The sequence below is a fragment of the Hippichthys cyanospilos genome, chromosome 17 (assembly GCF_059441005.1).
Source record: "Hippichthys cyanospilos isolate Australia breed blue-spotted pipefish chromosome 17, RoL_Hcya_1.0, whole genome shotgun sequence".
Lineage (NCBI taxonomy): Eukaryota > Metazoa > Chordata > Actinopteri > Syngnathiformes > Syngnathidae > Hippichthys > Hippichthys cyanospilos.
Window position 1 is genome coordinate 14968675 of NC_142385.1, and position 18166 is coordinate 14986840.

Consider the following 18166-nt stretch of genomic DNA (forward strand, 5'->3'; position numbering starts at 1 on the left):
TCAAAGTAATCCATAACTATTTTAATAATCGGACGATTATCAGATCCTCGGCCGTAATTACTCTCTGATTTTCATGAAAACAGACTGATTACGTAACCAAACAATAACAGATAAGAAGTAATCGGGGAAAAAAGTTTCGCAAAAGTGATAAAATTTTTTTAATCTAATTAACTGATTAATCAATGAACCGATGACTAAAAATATTCAATAGCGACAGCTCACAGTATCACAGATCACAGTATTGAATCAAATTCGGACGTTTGCGAGCATCCGCAATGACGATTTCAAACCAAATCTGCAAATTTGCAAACCCAACTTGAAAAGCGCTGGCCGAAGCCTGCAAACTTCATGACGGCGAGACGCCAACATCCGCGCGTAAACACGGTCCACTTGATTGCGTATCCTCCCGGAGCAAACATGTCGGAACACGCTGACAAAAGCGGCGCCATTATAATAATGATGATGACTGTGCTTAGGACCGACGGAAAGCACATCTTATGGATGGCAATTTATACGGCAAACACATTTTCGCCCGCCTTTTGGCATACCTTGTTTTTCCGCATTTTTCCTCCTTTCGCCGTAGATGTTCTTTTCCGCTCCCTTAAGTCCAAACGTTGTGATTATGTTTGGCGTCGCAACGTGTTCTCTATCCGTTGATGCAGCGGGTCCATTAAAGCAGCCTTGATAGAAACCAGGTGAATACACGCGCGTAAACACGCCGTACGTCAGTCCCATTCACAAACGGACTTTTTGTTCAGCGCTCGGACGCCTTCCGGATCGGCCGGCGGTATTTTGCGCCTCCCCGTTAACGTAGTCGGCGCGCCGCGACTCGTTAAAAGCTTTCCGTCCCGCGACGCTCGCCCTGTCTTTTTATTTCGGAATAAAAGTGCCTGAAAACACGTTTGCCATCGCCTATCAGAAGGCTTGCAAAAAAAGTCCCGCAAACATTTCTCGAGAACTTGTGAATGAAGAAGAATGGTGCGGTTATGGATTGAAGCTGTTTTTCAGGTCGTTTCCAGTTGTAAAAAACAATTTCCTAAAGACGATCGCTCGCTAATTAGAAGTACTGTGTTAGATAGTTTGACTTTTTTCCCCAGGGTCAATAGTTTTCAGCAGTGTAATAAAACATGCCTATAAACGGTCTATGCCTATATTGGAAAAAACGTCCGACACTCAGATGCAAGAAAAGAGTTTTGATCATCGTGTATCGATGGCAAATTTGCTGACTCATCATAAAGCGCTTACCTTAAAAGACTGCTAGTACCTTAAATGTCTGCGGCAAGCCAGTGCAACTGTTGTGATGCGGGTGCTGTGGGTGACCACCCCCCCCCCCCCCCCCCATGTATGTTTACATAGAGGTTATCGCTTCCTCTGCATTCATTTGCGTGTTTTTCCGCCTTGTACGCATTTATCTTTTATTGCAGAGTCACTGTACATTTTGGCCTCGACCTTTGAACCTCCAGCCAGGGATTTGCATGCTTGTCTTAGCGTGATTGATGGCGCTTGAGGGGGGGGCGAAAAAATGCTGAGTGTGTACGCAGCGCGGCCTGTTTACGGAGCATCGAAAGCACGAGGCCTGCCGGGGTATGCGGTCAGGAGCGGGAGAGGCCCGCCTCTCTCGTGTGGAACATACTGTACTCTCGTCAGCCCGCCGCTGCAGCGGAGCGGCTATAAATAGCCTGCGCTGATAACCAGGAAAGGCAAGAAGAAGAGAGAGAAAGAAAAAAAAAAGCTGCTGCAACGGGTTTGAAACGGAGCCACCGGGCCGCTCGCCTTTTGAAGACGCGGCCGGGGGCTAAAGGCTCTCTTCATCCCGGGCCCGCGCCGCGCCGCGCCGCGCCGCGCCGAGGCCGCTCGGCTTTTATCCAACGCAACGGGCGTGTGAAGAAACAAGATGTTGCTCTGTTTCTGATGCGTCTCGGACAAATCCGAGTCACACTGGGGTCTTCTCTTCCAGACCTTTAGAAAAAAGGATCCTTGTGCCTGCTGTTGCGCTCGCTCGCTAGCATTACGCCGGTGCTTCTCAATTATATTTTGCAAAGCTCTCCGGAGAAAAGACGCACCCACCTTGCCACGGCAACTATAGCCTTTAACATTACCAAATGACAAAAAAAAATACAAATCAACTTTCAACAAATGCTATTTTTTTAACAGTGTCTATACAGGTTACAGGTTAGTCTAAAGCTGAAAAAAATCAAGTTCATCAAAGTGCCTGAAATAAAAATACAAATCATGCCTTAATGGGGGGGGGATTTGCAATGTGTGAATACTTATACTGTACATAGTATGTTGGACAATGGTGACAGTCATTCGTCTTTTCAAGTTAAGAGTAAATGTACTGGAACACCAAGCAAGTCATGTAAGGAGGTACTTGGCTGAAAAAAATATTTCACAGAGGGTACATCGTAGACAAAAGGTTGATAGTTGAAAGTTAGGGCAGTGGAAATCGAAGCTTAATAATCAGAGCGTTATTGGCACTTATTTGCGAGCCACATATTACTCAGGGCGTGAGAATCACATGTAGTGAGAAATGTAGCCGTCTTGAATCAATTATTTATTTATTTTGTCCCAAAAGACCGCAGAAAATGCATTTTTTTTATGATTTGGTAACTTGAATCGATCCCTAACGTCACAAAGTGAGCAAAATTTCAAAATAAAAGCAGTGCCTGTAAGTTTCATTTCAGTTCAACACAATTGAACCGTTTCATGAAGAAATCTTACACTAAAAGGTTGAAATTTGGAATTTTCCGACAATTCGGGGTCTCTAAACGATTAATTGATTTTGAAAAACGATTATTGATGAATTTGATGATCAAATAAGTGAATCATTGTCGCACCTCTGAAGGATATGACGCGCCGACTTTGTTACTGCTGCGGACGCCGCACATGACTATATCCTTTCGCACTTGAGTACAAATTCAACAAACACCTGAGGAGATGAGAGGGCAAAAGAAAAGCCCCACCCCCCCCACCCCCCTCCCAAAAAAAAAAAAAAAAAAAAAAGGTCCTGTGCGCATGCTAAAGCGGCAGCCTCGGTGTAGATTTCCCCACATGTAAACAGGTTTGCGGTCCAGCTGGCAAGACGACAAACGTGAGGCTAAATCCTCCGCTAACGCCGCGCCCGCTCCGATGGCGGCGCGCCAAAGCCTTGTTGTGCCGCCGGACATCTGTTGTTAGTGCCGCACGCGCGCACACATGCGCACGCGCGGCAAATCTAAACATACTACTTCCTATTGAGGCCGTTTGATGAAATGACATCCAATTAAATATCAGTGTGTGCGGACATGGCGGTGGCAGTTTCTCTGGTTATAAGCCATCAATTGTCTTCTTTTTTTTTGTCTCCTTTGTGTTGTCGGCTAAAGTAAGGCATTCAGTGGCCATTGCGAGGTGCTTTTGAGCTCAATTTTGTCATTTTGAGCTAATTACAATCGAATGCCAAAAGTCCACCAAAGTTGGCACAGCTGGCTGTTTGCTATATTCGGAATTCATCGTCAAATTTATCGTTTAGCAGAAGTTCATTCTGCCGTCAAGCGGAATTTGCATGGCCCTAAAGTAGTCTAATCTTACGTTTGATGAAACAGTTTTTCTAAGGCTGTTTATTGCAGTTTTTTTGATACCCTTATCAGTACGATTACAGAAAATTACCACAAACATTGAGGCCCAAACTGTCCGCTTTAAATCTGGCATTTTCCGTATAATTTCTTGACTTTAACGGCAATTTTTGATTGTTCTAATTTGTAATTCCTGATTGACTTGATTTTAGTATCTGATGCTATCATAAATCCCCAATTAAGGCCAGGTATCGGCACGATACCGCTACTTGGTATCAGTACTCCTTTTTTTTTTTTTTTTTTATGTTTGTATTCAACACGGTGTTATTTATCTCATTGAAAATAGAAGTGCCACAATTAACAACTGATCAATTATTGATTTAATAATTATTTCAATTTTTTTTTCAACTCGATGGTTAAATGTAATTTTAGTTTTCTACCAAAATTGATATTTAAAGATGAACGTTTCGGCCTTTTTTGTGAACTTATAGAAACATACCAACACCTGAATATTAATTTATGTCTGCGTATTTTCATCAATCACTTTTCCGCACTGAAAAAAAAGGCGTACCGAAATTAAAACCCAATCGGATTCATCAACTAATGAAAAAAATTGATTATTCAGTCACCCAAGCAATTTCCACGTCCTAATTAAAAACATCAGACCAAAATATTTGTTTGTTTCCTGCAACGGATTAATGAAATTCCATCCACCAAATATTGCAAATGAGTTTTAAGAAGGGTCGGCAAACAAATGAAACACCCGGACCGGGCCGTACTCCCCCTGCACACGTTGCACACGTCCCTCTGCGATTGTGCGTGATGTGTTGCGCCGCCACCCGCGCTTTTCTTTTCATCTCCTCAAATTCACCTGCTGGCTGTCAAACGCGGCCTCCGTTTGCCCCCCTTGCGCCTCGACTGTAATTCACTAACACCCCATCGCACACACACACGTGCACTCACACACATTTGTGCACACAGCACTCCCAATGTTCCCATTTGGAATTTGACCAATCCCTCCCCCTCACACACACGGTCTTGTTTTGCCATAGCAACGCAGTTGCATGTTCTCACATGCGCACACACACACACACACACACACCGAGTAATTCCATATTTGCCACATTCCCTCTCTTTCTGTGCACATCCCACTCGTAGCCCCTCCTCTTCCAGCGTTCCTCCAGGAATGCTGGCGGGCGTTCAAGAATCCTAAATCAACTCCGGGCCGCCGTTGGGGCCGAGCCAGGCGAGTAGGACCGGGTCGGGCCCCCTCGCTGCACGTCTGTCGCCCCCGCACCCCAATCCCCCCCCCCCCCCCCCCCCCTTTCCCAGCGCCCCTCCAAAGGGAGCGTTCGTGTCTCCCAGAAGGGACTGACAATCACAAGCCGGAGCTCTCTTCCGCAGCTCTGCTTTCCTAGACCCCCCCCGCCCCCGCACCCCCCCCTTAAAAACATGACCCCTCTTAAACTAAAGTCATCATCCTCTGTCTTCTTTTCACCACCTGATAACATGTCAAACTTTCACTCCAGGGGTCCACAACGCATATGTGGACTGTCAAATACAGTGACGCCTTGACTTAGGAGCGCAGTTTGTTTTGTGACCAAGCTCGTAACTCAATTTGATTGTGTTTCAAACCCCCCCATTGAAATGAATTGAAATGCGTTAACTCTTTCCCTGCCGGCCCAATTGAAATGGAAGTGGAAGTGACATAGACGTGCTGAAAATATTTATTTTTAATCCAGAGCATGCCAAAAATTGTTCTCAGAATCAAAAGCAGATGTATGTAAAGATCTTTTTTTTTTTTTAACACAATCACTAAATAAATAAAATAACGCTAAATAAATCCAAAGATGTTCCGAAACGATGAGGATCTGGACTCATTCGTTGGCAATTATTGATTCATTTTCATCATTGCAGTGCTTTTTATTTATGTATTTAGTGAGCTAGAACAGATTTGAATCCATTTAAATTCCAAAAATCAATTTGATATGCGCGGGAACCTTTTGAACCGAGGAAGTCCCAATTTAATAGACAGGAAATCGATTTTATCCATCTTCTCAAAATGTTCTTTTGTAAAGTAGCCGTCAAAGTCTGTTATTTCCGCACCGGGCAGCGGCGCCGTGAACGCTCGCGTGCCTTTGTGTCGGCCATCTTGGGGCAACTACCCCGCCCGAACATTTTTAGGGCATCCGTTAGCGAATATTGCTTCACTTTCTCAGTTGGCGTGAAAAGCGCTTATGTTTGCTGGTGCGTTTGTGTTTTACAGTTCTGCAGCTACTGTGAAGAGAAAAAAAAAAAAAAAAACACGAAACGTCTAAATGTCACGCCGGATTTTCTTCTGAACGCGGGCTGTTATTATAACACGCTGGCGCCGCCCGAGACGGCCCGTTCGGACTCGGCGAGAGGATTTAGTGGAGCCGCTCCTCCCGCTGCTTGTCAGCCCGCCAAGGTCTCGCAACGCTGCCGTGAGTCTGCGGCCCGCTAGCGGCGAGAGAGGAAGGTAGTTGGCCCGGAGACAAACTCGGCGCCGATCAGCTGGGGCCATTTGGCTCGTCGGCCTTCGCCAGCTCCCGGGTGACTCGCGGACGTGCGCTTTGTTTACTATCTCCGTCGTTTTCTTGACTACTTTGTGCTCGTAAAAACACCAGAGTTAACGCGCGGGCTGCCGCGGTAATCGTTGTGTACCGTTTTTGGGTTCCAAACAAAAATTGTCTTTCCGTGGAATCGGGAAGTGAGGTGAGAAGCTGAAATTTCAGTCGCCCGGTTGAAAATAATGATCAAGAATAATGATCTATCAGGTCAGTGGTCAATTCATTAATTAATTGTTGCGCTTCTATTTCCAATAAAGATATCATGGCGGAAAAAAACTTGAGAGAAACGATCACAAGCAGCGGTATCGGTACTCGCGAAAGCATCCGATACTAGTATCAGACCGCTCTCTTGGAGCAGATTTATGATAGCAAAGTAGAAGAACGGAAAATTGCCTTTAGTGGTACACTAAAAAACTAAGATATCCTAAAGTAAAACCTAGGGATGGGTGAGTAACGATACTACGTAGCTATGAGCCTTTGATACCATTTTTAAAAATGATTATAAAATGAAAAGACAGCACAAATTGAATGTTACAAGTAGGCCAGTCAGAAATGATTTTTTTACTGAATATTCCATTGATTAATCGACCAAAAAAATCATATCATTATAAAAGTTAATTCGTCAAGTACCGTATCGTTACTTATTGGGTATTGTTTAGTAATTACCGACGAATTGCCAATTAACCGATTATCAATATCAATGAATTATAACACAGAAATACAAAAACCAGTCACCTCGCGTGGACTTTTTATCCCCGCGGACGATTTATGACCCGGCTTTGACCTCCATGCTTATAGGGGCGAGGGGTCATGTGACCGCAGGCCGGGCGATACTCCCCCTGCGCACGTTGCGCGCGTCTTGCGCAATTGATGGATTTTTTTTTCTTCCCGCTCAAACGCAGCCAGGCACTCGCAATACTGTACAGTATTTTGGGACTTTTCCCGCCGCCGCAAACGACTATTTATGTCACGCTCGCTACAAAGCCGACTTTAAAGCGAATAGTTTTGCCATTGTTCTCCGTATGACGAGAACCCAGCCAAGTGGAAGGCAGTCGCCGAGTCCATCCGGCGGAGCCTTGCCAAAGACACTGTGTCTTTATACACGTTGCAAAAAGCTGAGATTTCTCCACAGTGGAAAAGTTCATGAGAGCGCCGGGTAAAAATCTCCCGACCTTCTGCACACTTAGCTCGTCGGACTTTTTTATTTCAGTGAAGGCTACGTGAACCAGGTCACAGGTCACATGCATACATTGAGTTCAGGCAGGTGTCGTTATCTGCGTGTCGGCTACGTTTGCTGAAGGAGCCACTAAACAAACGGGGAAGGTTTCTGTTTTTATAACACGGCTGTAAAGTGGAGCTCCTTATCGTCAGGCAAAGTCAACCAAACGCCGTTTTTTTAACATTTGCCGTTTCACGCGACGGCGCCTCGGGTACATTTACTCTGTACTTCTGCAGGCATCCCATATAGGAGTTGTATCTTTTTTTTTCTCATTGATGAATCTCAGAGTTTGCATGTTCTCCCCTTGCCTGTTTGGGTTCTCTTGGGTGCTCCGGCTTTCTCAAAACATGCACGTTTGGTGTATTGGACGCTAAATTGTGTGAATGGTCTTTTCTCCCTCTGTGACCTGCGATTGATAGACAGCTGGGATAGGCACCAGCAAGCCAGCGAACCTCATTGAGAAGAAGTAGCTACAGAAATTGGATGCGCCCCGCCTCTCGCCCAAAGTCAGACCCCAGCTCACCATGACCCTAATTAGCATACGACTATAGAAAATAGATGGACGGATCTATATACGTACCCCGGGGTTTGGCTGGCGACCAATCCGTTGTTTGGCTATACGCGGCCTGACATTGACTGACATTGTGTGAAAGGAAAGCGCCAAGTCTTCTGTGATGTCGCAGATCAGTCCTTTGTGGCGCACAAGTGCGTATAAAGGGGCTTACTGTATGTCAGTCAAAACGTACGCGTTGTAAATCGCTAAATTCTGGCAGGAGTCGAAAAGCAATTGATCATTTTAGATGCGTTCCGAATCAGAATTCCCGCGCCTATTTGCTTAGAGATCAAGCTGCTAAGCTTATCTTTAATGTTTGAGATTAACGGATACTTTATTAAGTCAACACCAGCTAGCTAGCTAAACGCAAAGTCTGCTGTGTTCTTTGACAGTCTTAACCACAGGGATACAGTCAGGAGTTTCAAAACTAAATTCAAGATCAATATTTTGGAGCTATTTCGTTCTATTTCGTTCGCTTGATTTTTTGGAATGTTTTTTATTTGTTTGTGGGTTTTTTTGGTGGTAAACGTACAAACAATGCGCCGAAATCTCGCTTAGTTTTACACATTTTTGATCTCCATACAGTGGGACTAGGAAGCCCCGGTTGTGAGAAAATTAGTGTGAAAAACGAAGCGACGCTCGTCTTCGCTCCTGTTTTTTTCATTCCTTCCTCGAGAAAATTTGCGTTTTCACCAAGTAGTCCCCTCCTATTGGCCCTTTCCCAAATGTGGTTGATGTAAATAAGTTGTTCCCGGACCAGTTAAATGAATTTGGATCATTTGCACACAGTGGTCAAAAATCGCAGTTTTACACGAATTTTTGTGTGGTTTTAGGCTCATGGTCTCAGATTATGTAGATACGTTTCTTTTTAAGAAGAGCAAGTCTTAGTCCAAATCCCCCCAAATTCCTAAAACAGAGCAGCAGGTGGCGCTAATCTTTGCACCCGCACATCCATTTCTGACCCGCGATGATTTGTCTCATTCCCCACCCGGGTCGTCATTGTCGGAAAGAGTCACTTTCCGTTCCGAACTATAATGGACTTTGAATTTACACAAAGGTTCATAAAGGTTTCACAAATTACACATTAAGTGCAATGTCACTCCCCCAAGGTTGAACCATTAACAGAAGCCATATCTTTTTTTTTTTTCTCTTTAGATGTAAGATGACATTGTTCTGTTTTTGCTCATTTATCAACTGGTCCCCTGCACGTGGACTCCCCACAATCAGTGCTCTAATCCTGGGGATCAATGGTCTCACCTCCCCTAAGAAGAAAATATTAGCGGACGCTAATCATCTTTAAACCTGCTCGCTAGCAGCTTCTTAGCTATAATACACATGCTGTGCAGTACTCGCAACAATTTGGAATTCTCATTTTAATGTTTGATTTCTGACAATTTAAGAAGTCTGAATTTAAGCTCAGAATTTTGCTTCAATTCGTTCTGAGAATGAGGTCAGAATTCTGAGATGAAATTTAAAATCATGCTAAACGTTTTGGATTATGGTAGAGGATTATTACCGACAGTGAAGGAAAAAAAAGTTTGCTGGATTCTCACTCGTCTCAGAATTCTGGCTTTAGTCTCAGAATTCTGGCTTTGTTCTCAGAATTCTTACTTGTCAGAATTCTCACTTGAAAGTAGAGAATTCTGACTATTCTCACAATTCGAATTGAACATGAGAATTCAGACTATTCTCGCGATTCAAACTTTAGTCTCACAATTCTGGCTTTTTTCTGAGAATTCTTACTAAAGTCAGAATTCTCAGTTGTCAGAATTCTCACTTGAAAGTAGAGAATTCTGACTATTCTCACAATTCGAATTGAACAAGAGAATTCAGACTGTTCTCGCGATTCAAACTTCAGTCTCACGATTCTGGCTTTTTTCTTAGAATTCTTACTAAAGTCAGCATTCAATTCTCACTTGAAAGAGAGAATTCTGACTCTTCTCGCAATTCAAACTTTGAAGTTTCTCCAAATCCTCTTTGAAGTCACATTCCTGACAATTTGGTCGAACCAATTTTCGAATAAAGTCCTTATTCAGATTTCCGTCAGAATTCTGACTTCTCCGAATTTTCTAAGTGAGAGCTCTTCTCAGAATTCTAGTTTTTAAAGTCGGAATTCCGACTTTGAAGTCAGAATACTGAACGTTCGGTTTAATCGGTTTTGACAGTCGGAATTCGGATTTAAGTACAAAATCGGAGAATAATGTGAGAGTTTCAACTGGCCTTTAGCTCTTGTCAACTTCGTTCTCGTCCGTGTAACATAATCACACTTGAATTTAGGATGAAAAAAGTCCAGGACGGCTTTTTGGAACTCCTTGACCAAACGCGATGCCAAAAAATTCCTTCCAGTTGTCAAATCAACGCACGTTAGCGGACGCATGCTAAGCCTTGCTAATGTAGCTAATGGCGTTCATGCGTTGCGGTCTGAAGGTAGAACACGTAACGTAAAACACGTTTCAACTTCTGGTTTGATTCCGAAGACGTCTAATTGGAAACATGTCAAGGCTTCTGGGAAAAGAACTTCAGAGGAGGTTCTGTTCCGCCAGAACCAGATGCTAACGTTTAACTCGTGTCGATAATGGTGGCATCACCAGGAGAATGTCCACGATGTGTATGATGTAAATAAGCTCACTGGGATGATTTATGCAAGTAGTTTGGAAACGCTGTGGACCTACGCTTCTACCTCATGTGACTTTGGACGCCGTCCACCCGTCTGTCCGACCATCCGTTTTCCGCGGTCGGCGAACCGCATCGAAAACGAGGCGGAACATACTCGCGGAAAAGGAACCGCAAGCAGAGGTTAAATTAAATTAGATCCTTTCCCGCCAGCGTACCTGATGGAACCGTCGCTCTCGTCCAACCACCGATTGACGGATTGATATTTTCTTGGAGCGCTTTGCTCCGTCTCCCCACGTTAGCTACTTAAAAGCGGCGCTGCGTCGGCGCGCGGCTAATTGCGGCCCGAGCGAGGCTCCGTTTCCTTTCTCCGTGTTTGCCGCCGCCCCCCCTCGGCGTCTCCTTGAAGCGGGCGCCCGTCAACAAGTCCTTGCGTCCGGCAGGCCGCCTGCCTTTCAATCTTTGTCGATACCCCGCGGGTGTCGCGCGCTCCGTGGCGTGCAGATTGACACAAGGGAGCGCCGACTCAAGGGCGTTTGGGTTCAAGCCTGTCAATGTCGCTCAGTGCGCTACTGCTAAACAGACAGTCCGTCTAAGAGCGTTTGCTGGTCTAGTCGAGGACTATGCCAAAAACGGTTCCCCGTTTTCATTTGTATGCTACAAAACCACGATTGTGGCACATTTAGCTAAAATTCTGACCGACGTGAGAAAGATTCTGAATTCTTAGGATAGAAATGTGATCTTAGAATTCTGGCTTTATTCTCAGAATGCTCTTTTTAAAGTCATTTCATACATGAGGAAAAGTAAAAGTCGGTAGGAATCGAAATTGTATCGATTGATTCGTGACTTCAGTCAGAATTTTGTCGTTTGACCTTCTTTCTTCGCTTAGGTCCAGTGAAGAAATAAGATGTTTGCAGAATCTTCACGTCAGAATTTGGAATTTATTCTCCAAATTCTCTTTTTAAAGTCACAACGCTGACTTTAAAATGAGAATTCTGATTCTCAGATTTCTCAATTTAGTCTCAGAATTCTGACCTTAAAGTGGCTAACCGTCTGAATTCTGAGAAGCAAGAGTTCCGACTTTAAAGTGAGATTTCTGCCAGTATAAAATAGAAAGAAGAATATTCTGACTGTAGTTAGATTTCTGACCTTGAAGTCAGAATTCTTAACTTAGTTGGTTTAATCAATTTTGCGAATTATCTGAATTCTGAGAAGCAAGACTGCTGCCAATATAAAATGGGAATAATAAAATTCTGGGAAAAATCCTGAAAATAACATAATCTGACCCTAAAGTTTGAATTCTGAGAATAAAGTCCGAATGATCAGATAAAAGTGAGAATCCTGCCAAGTATTTTTTTCTTCTTCTTCTTTTGCCCTAATCCTCTTCCGTCGCTTCCAGATGCGCAGCGTTGTCTCGCACGCTATATTGTTTTTGTCCTCTTGGAACGAACCGTGCCGAGCTGCCTCCCGCATGTTACCATATTTGTGGCGTGACGTCATGACGATTGAAGTATTGGCACACTTTCCGCAGACAGGAAGTCTGAAAAAGGAAATCGGGAACTTTATCGGCTGATTCGGGATCTGCCGCTGAACGTTGAGGCGGCGAGCTAGCCGATAGGACTTGAGCTCCAATCGGATGCTTACAGGAAACGGTCGGGCCATGATGACGCACGCCACGAAGATTTTAGAACAGCCCAATGAGCGTATTTTCTGCACTATAAGGCGCGTTTTTCTCAAAAGTTCCGGGTGCGCCTTATAATCCGGTGCGCCTTATACAGTGCATAAACAGCGCGTATGAGTTATAAATGTATTATTTATCAATAAGTTTCATAACACCCTTTCTGAAAATTTGATATGCTATAAATGCTGCAGTTTTGAAGCAATTTATATGAAGAATTTTATTCTCTAAACTCTTGATTGGTTTTTGGCATTGATCTAACCAGTCTTTGAATGGGATCAAGAGATATTTATTTATATAAATATATTTATATAAATTATCTTAATTTCTGATTATCTATTCAAGTTTATCTGACTTGTTTTGTTGGTAATCCCTTTAGTGTAGCTCCATCTGGTGGATACATAGAGAAACCCCAGCCACTAGTGTAGCTTCTATTCTATGCGCCTCATAATGCGGCGGGCCCTATAAATGAACACAGTTTTCAAATAGGCCATTCTTTGAAGGTGATACTGTAGTAATGTAATAAAATACTGTAGTACATCTGAATCTTTTTACAGTCCATGCTTTTACCTACGGTTTCAGTTTTCCTCACAGTCCGTCCAAGCAGCGAACTGCCTGACCCCAAGACGTGAACTTGCATCTTTTCTAGGACCGCTTCTGTCTGTCTGAGTGTGGTCGTGTCTGATGTGTTGGTTTAGTACGAGCGCACTGTTGTATCCCTTTGAGGACGGTCGCTATGCTCCTTCCGGAGGAACAGGGGGGCCTTTACCATATTTAGCCCTCCCTCTTTAGAAGCTCATCAGTCCGTAGGCGGCTTTTTTTTTTTTTATCATAATTCACCATCTTGACATGCACGCAAAGACACCATCAAAGCCCGGAGAAGGGGGCGCCGCGGCCGACTCTCAAGGGCTGACTTGACCCCCCCCCCCCCCCCCCCCCCACCCCCACCCCCCCGCCGAGATGCTCTCATGTGGCCACTGGTCCCGGGCCTCAAAATCCTCCGCGGGGAACACTCGCCGGCGAAATTCAAACGGCGGGAGGCGGGGGGGGGGGGGGGGGGGGGGGGGGGGCGCACACAGCGTGAAGAAAACAAGGGGGCGTCTCGCGTGACTTATCAAAGAGCTCTCCAGGCGGAAGACAGTCCGCGCCGCGCTCTAATCGCAACGCTTTTCCATCAAGAAATAACAGTGTGTGAGGTTGTTTTTTTTTTTTTTTTTTTGCGCCGGCAGTAATCGTCTCGGTGTTTGTTTGGACAAAGAGCGGTGGAGCGAGTGCTCTTTTCCGCTCGGCGAGAACCTCCAGCGAATGCATCAAAAAGGCAGACAGAAGTCAACTCGCGGGGATTTCTCGTCAGCGTCGCGCTTCCGAACGCTCAAATTATGCACGTAGGATTTTTTTTTGGGGGGGGGGGGGGGGGTCGAACTGTTTGCGCAATAGTTTTGCGGTTCATAGCGACGGAAACCGCGCTTGCACTTATCACTCATATTTCTACAACGCTGTACCACACAAGGTCAAAACAATGACTCACCTCCAGTGAAGCGACACTTTTTTTTTTTTTATGTTTGACAAGTCACTATTTTTTGTGTATGTAACTAATCCCCAGCTGCTCGCCGAGGGGAAAAAAACCCAAAACAAAACAGTTTGTGGTCTTTTAGTAATGCTCCAAAATGCTACAGTATGTCATTGCGGGAAAGGAGTCATTTTTGTCGCGGAAGTACGTTCAAGCGATACTTTTCTTCTAAGATGTTTAAAATCAATCTCTCGTCTACGTTCTTATTTTTACTTCTTTACAAGACTACATGAAGAATGGTAAATTAGTTAAGTTTGAATAAAAGAATCCCTCGGGGTGCATGAAGGGAATTTTAGGGGATACGTCAGATTTGAACCTGATTTCTGCACGTATCTGATAGTCTTTTCAAATTAAGAGCAAATTCATTTGAACATGAAGCAACTTATTCATTGCATGATAGTGACCGATGTGCAAGTTTTATATGCATGCGCGTTGTCATAAGTGACAAAGAAATACTAATAAGGTGATTTTACACAATTTGACAAAATATGGCTGGATAACACTACAAATGTAGCTACAAAATTTGATAACTTTTGATTTTTTTTTTTTCCAGTATTTGCTCCAAGGTTAAGCGAAAAGCCAACATGAATTCTCTTCATTGCTTTTATGCTAGCTTTCTGTTTGCTAATATTGCTACTACTAGCTTCTTAGGAGCTGCATACACCTCTCACCTCATTGACTCAATTTTGACAAAAGTTGTCGCTAACTGCAGCTGTAGAGAAGTCCAATCAAAATCAGTTAGCTAGCTTGCTACAGCTAATCAGTTGAACGTTGCTGATCTACGGAGAAATCAGCACAACGTTCTAGAACAATCTTTTTAATGATCAATTTTGAACTTACCATTAGCCAAAATAAATAAATAAATAAATACCTGCCACAACAAAAGATTAATCATCCGTTTTCATAAGAGAATTCAAGCTCAACCGCCGAACAAATTAAACTCGCAAATTTGGAATCCAAGTAGGATATGCAGCCAATGCATCATGGGTAATGGGCCAGACTTCAAAGCAAATAAAATGGCCACAGGCAGTTCAGTTGGCAGCGTCGAGCAATTTCAATTTACATTCAATGTTTTTGACTGTTCTCCATCATGCCAAGAAAAAAAAAAACAAAAGTTTAATTTTAGCCAATTGTGACGACTTGCTAATTGGAGCGTCGCCGTTTCCCGCGTTCTACCTTTTCCTCGCGCGTCTTTGTTGGACTGCAGGGGTGCTAGCCTCCGGCTAATTAGAGGCCCGCCTGTGGAATTTTCCTGCGACAAAGGGGTCCATTCATGTCGGCGGCGCGCTCGAAAGGTCGCGTCGGCGACATCGGCCCGTCCGGGCCTTTCGCTAAACCGAGGGGACGTCTTCGTCCGGCGACGCCCGAGCCGCGACGCCCCCTTTTGACCCCGCGCTTCCCCGCCGAGGTCGCGCCGCCGTATGTCAACCGTGCCTTTGTTTACGTTTGCAGCCCGTTTAAGGCAACAACGCAGCTGATAGGACAGACTTGCATGACGGATATCAAACAATTTCCACTCACAGTACGCTAATTGTACTGCATTGACCAATAATTTTTATTTTTGATTGTGCCGCAGCCAGTTCAGGCAGAAAAAGAGCTCTAGCTAACTCGCTAACGTAGCCTTACTGCTGAGAACATTTTTTTTTATTCTCTGTCTTTATATGTACAAAACCTACACTGTTTCCGCATTGCACTGTAAATTTGTCAATTTCATCAATGCAGTAAATTAGTGATGCACTTTTATCCTTTTTCGGTTTGCGCCGCAACCCGTTCATGCAGCAAACTTGCTGACAGACACAAGCTTGTGTGATGACCTTTTATAGAAGATAAACTGCCGATGCCACGTCCACTCTGAGCTGAAATTTCACTGGATAACCGAATCGCTTTTTTTAAAACTTAGGTTTTGCAGCCCGGGGGAAAAGTTTGACCCAACTCGGGCTTTTTGAGGTTTTCGATGCGTGATATCGAAAGAAAAGCATACAAAAACAGACGCTAGGAGGCGAAAATATTGCGTAGCTTGTCAAAACATGACGACTTTCAATATGGCAAGCTGTCGTCTCTTCTAAATGCTTGCAAATGAGAGGCGGAGAGGTACACCCTGTACGTGTCAAATTTAGCCACTGTCAGGCTCATTTACTGCCATTCAAAACTGGAAATGTTGTCAATTTTGGAAAGCCAATGTTTTATCATGCATTTCCCGCAATTTTTGCGTTAATCCTTTCGATGCCAACTCATGAACGTGGTGCAATAAAAAATTTTGTGTTGGTACCCCAAAACCACAAGGGTGCGCTAGCAAACAACCTATGACATTTGCAAGCCATTCAATGACTTCATCGGGTGGCTTAGCCTGACTCCCATAATGCAAAGTTCTTGCAAAGTTGACTAAAGGCTTCGACCCAAGAACTAAATGTTTCAGGACAGCTTTTATTTTGCTGCAGTGAACCGTGAAATCTTCTTGCGTGCTTTGAAAGGGTGGAAAGTAAATGTTGGACATATTAAAAATCGGATGTTTTATCGTGCATTTGCCAAAATGTTTGCGTTCATTCTTTGAACTACACAAACAGGGCGCAATAGAAATTTGCGTTGACACCCCGAAACCACCGGGTGGCGTAAGCGGCCGACTTGTGACATTTGCAAGCCTTTTGGCGACTTCAGCGATCGGCTTAGCCTGGACTCGCTCACGAGCGTTTTCCCCTCAAAATAAATGTTGGAGTGAACTTGTAATTGCAAGAAAATCAAATTCTACCGCCATTTTCTGTAAACAACCAAGCCGCGCCATTTCCACGTCACGGTTGCGATGCTCGACATGAGTGGATCATTTCTTTGATCCTCTTTCATTTTGTTCAGGCAGCACGCGCGCTGATACGTCCAACGCTCGCGCGGTCATATTTTCCGCAAGCGTCCGGCGCCGCTGCCAAGTAGGCCAAAGAACAGCTCCATCGGAGGCTATAAAAGTCAAAACAAAGGCTTAACTCCTCCGTGGGATGACGACTAGCGTGGCGCTAATGTAGCGTTTGAGTGAGCCCCGCGCTTGCGTCACGCCGGCTTCCTCTTCAGCTTCCTCTTCGCCTTCCTGTTGCCAAGCACTTAGTAGCTTTCAGCGCCGCGCTTTCTCCCCGCCATCCGCTTCGGCCGAGGAGCCCGTCCACGTCTCCGTCCATTCGTCTCGCTTACGCCGTCTCGCCTCTGATTCGCGAGCGCGCGTGCAAAGCTAATCGGGTGTTTGCGTAGAAAACTGCCTAATGGCGTCATTGATCATAATATCTGAATTATTAAACACGCTTGGCCGTCGTAGAGCTTCACTGATGGTACGAGTAACGTTAAAAATGGTCCTCCAAAAAAAGTCGTTTATTTCTCTGATGGTTAGTTACTACCCTTAAGCTACTGCTACATGCAGTATATTAAAGATAACAAGACTGCGGCGGTTGGAATAAATTTATTATCATAAACGGAAATAACATGAATCTGTTCCAGCCTGTCCACCTTCCAGAAACACACAAATTGTGATCAAGTGTGTTTTCACGCGGAAAAATTCGACTCTTGTACTTTAAAAAATAGAAACAATAACTTTATTTTACAGGTGTATATATTTTCACCAAGTTTTTTTTTTTTTATATATCCCACTCCACAAATCTTGGCAGTCCTGCCTTGGTGCATCAGCCAATCCCGTCGAAGGGGGGCGTGGCCTGCCTAGAATGCAGGTGGGATCTAAAATAACACTACTTAAGTGCCTCAACTAATTTCTCGTCTCATCAGTACGGCGCTAATGTGCAGAGAATGCGCAGAGAATAAACGACTGAGTGGTTGTATTGTCTGTCTACATGTGTGCTGCACCATTTGTGTTCGATCCATTACTTTAAAGGCTACTGTGTACAATTTAGCTCTGTATCTAAAACCCACTATAGATTTCTAGAATATGCCCAAAAATGTGTAATATAACTTTTTTTTAATATTGTAGGTCTAGTGATCACTAAATCTTGTACATAGGTGTGCCGTGGGTAACAGGGCTGACATGATTCGCCGCCATTTTTTTTTCATTTAGACGAGGATATGGCCTCACCTCTACAGTTTCAATATTTGGAAATTAGGCTTCTAGAGGAGTTTTTTTTAATGAATAACAGCATGGGATGCCCCCTAAAATCCACTAATGAGTGCGTTTATCATTGTTTTGTCTTTAAATATTACGACTTTTCGCATTTTTGTACCGTATCCCAAGTAATAAACTGGGATTCACTGCCTGCCTGGAACGCAAGTGTCTCAATTTGTCTCTCAGCTCGTCAGTACGGCATTAAGTCATCATTCTACGCAGAGAATAAATTGTGATATTGTCTGTCTACATTTTGCTGCACCGTTTGTGTTCAATCCATTGTTTCGACGGATACCAAGTAGAA

General features: G+C 44.1%; 1 protein-coding gene across 2 annotated transcripts in view; it reads left to right on the top strand.

Annotated features, from left to right (window-relative positions):
* The window catches only part of LOC148409914 (thyroid hormone receptor alpha-B), a 108415-nt gene that overhangs the window by 31661 nt on the left and 58588 nt on the right, over window positions 1–18166 (top strand). The window lies entirely within an intron of this gene.